Source organism: Notolepis coatsorum (genome assembly GCF_963971535.1).
Source record: "Notolepis coatsorum genome assembly, chromosome: 2".
In the NCBI taxonomy this organism is placed as follows: domain Eukaryota; kingdom Metazoa; phylum Chordata; class Actinopteri; order Aulopiformes; family Paralepididae; genus Notolepis; species Notolepis coatsorum.
The window spans coordinates 10,479,013-10,481,512 of record NC_140166.1 but is presented as its reverse complement, the minus strand read 5'-3'; positions in this window follow the sequence as shown (position 1 = coordinate 10,481,512).

The window sequence follows — 2,500 nt, the reverse complement described above, 5'->3', positions numbered from 1 at the left end:
ACACACACACACACACACACACACACACACACACACACACACACACACACACCACAGCCCCCCTTGTTGTCACCCCATTCATTGGGGACAATGGAGCCGGACAGCGTGCTGCAGCTCGCGTTTTGTAGAGTGTGTGTGTGTGCCTTGTGGAGTGCGTGTGTGTGTGTGTGTGTCTTTTGGAGTGTGTCTGTGTGTGTGTCTTGTGGAGTGAGTGTGTGTGTGTCTTTTGGAGTGTGTGTGTGTGTGTGTGTGTGTGTGTCTTGTGGAGTTTGTGTGTCTTCTGTAGTCTGTGTGTGTGTCTTGTGGAGTGTGTGTGTGTCTTGTGGAGTGTGCGGTTGTAAGGGAGGGGGGTCTTGTGGAGTGTGTGTGTATTGTGGAGCCTGTGTGTGTGTCTTGTGGAGTGTGCGGTTGTAAGGGAGGGGGGTCTTGTGGAGTGTGTGTGTATTGTGGAGCCTGTGTGTGTGTCTTGTGGAGTGTGCGGTGGTAAGGGAGGGGGGTCTTGCCACAGTCAGTAAAGAGGATTTTGTGTCGTCTTTGTGTCTGAGCAACAGTTGGCGGCACGTGTCTCAATGACACGCTCCAGCGCCGCGGGTTTGAGTCCCGCTGTGGACCAAGACGGGTTCAGGTCACCTGGGAGAGGGGGGGGGGGGGGGGGGGGAGCACGGGCACAGCAGACAGTCTGACACACCTCATTTAGAGCATGTCAACACGTACCAGTAGAACTCATTCTTTGCTTAAAGATCACCTCCAGATGTATAATTCTTCAATATTTCCTATATTGAATAATATTTTGTGTTATGGAAATGTTGTGTTTTAAAATATGTTTTTTTTACACCAAATCATTCAATAAAAGCTCAGCGGCATCTGATCTATGAATACTGTATGCAAATTGCCAGTAACCACTTATTCATTGTATTGTATTGGTAAAAAAATGGTAAATGGTGCTTTTATATAACAGCTTTTATCCAAAGCGCTTTACAATTTGTTCCTCACATTTTACCCGCTCACTCACACATTCACGGTGGAGGCAACCATGCAAGGTGCCAACCTGCTCATTGGGAGCAATTAGGGGTCATTAAGTGTCTTGCTCAAGGACACTTCGACACGCTGCCTGGGAGGAGCGGGAATCGAACCGGGAACCTCTGGATTACCAGACGACTGCTCTACCCACTCAGCTCTCTGCGTACTCCAAAGCTGAAGGTGTCAAGTTACCACCACATATTGACCCATGATAACTTTGACCTAACAGTGACATCACACATGCAACTCAGATTTCAGGGAAGTACAGAGAAGCTCTCTCTCTCTTTCTCTCTCTCTCTTTCTCTCTCTATCTCTCTTCAGTGGCAGAATGTAAAAAATTCACTCCGGTGACAAGTCCTGCACAAATAACAAAGTCACGCCTCCGAGAGGAGTTATCCTTTAAAATAACATGTTTTTTTAGTAAAAAAAAAAGTAAATGTAGAGGTACATTTGTTCCTAGTACCTGCAGATGGTATAAATACGTAGTGAGAGCGATACAAAGAAAAAATGATATTTGCTTTGCTTTATAATTATAATAAAATTAAATTTCAAACTTTTATTTAAACTCAAGAGGTTTAGGGGCGGCTGTGTGGCGCAGCGGACATTGCACTCGTCACCAACGCAAGAGACACCGGGTTCGACTCCGGCTGTCGGCGTTGCCTCCGGCTTGGGCCAGCCGTCATACTAACTCAATTGGCAGAGTTAGCGGGTGGAAGTCGATGGGTGGTAATCTGGACGTTGTGGACAGCGACTCCTACAGGTCGGTTGGGGGACGCCTGCACAGCAGAGACAGGAAATGGCGGGGGTAGTGTGAGCCTCCTACACGTTACACCTCGCCAATGAGAGTCCGCGCTGGCAGGTGAAAAGATGTGACAGGCTGCCTCCTCGTGTATCGGAGGGGACACGTGATGCAAGGCTTCTATCCTCCCTACAACCGGCCAGTGGGGGGCATATGCGAGCAACGTTCAAGACAGGGGAGTGGACAATTGGCACAGTTGAATTGGGATGGGAGAAAAATAGAAAAAGAGGAGAAAAAGTGGATACAAAAAAAGAGGTTTCCCTCATTCCCCCAGTCACGTCGAGTGTACATACAGAAATAGGCATACAATATACACACACAATACACAATATACTTTTGTTTTCAACATGTCAATATCCCTACAGCTTTGGAAAAACATGACTGGATTGATTCACTTAACACTTTAGATTTCCTTCCATCCAGCTAATGGCTGGTTTAGGATCGGCATGACAACCTCTCTGTTTATCACGCTCTATTGTGACATGACAGACAACCTCTCAGTTCAGTTTTTAAATAAACCTATAAACACAGTGAATTCCATATACCAGATGCTACTGTATGGTGACTAAGTAGTAGCATCTTGAATGGTGTAATCTCGTCTCTAAAGGATAACATCTCTGGGGGGCAACACTTCAATGCCTTCACCTCAGAGCCTTCCGATTGGTGAGCTCTATCTCTGAC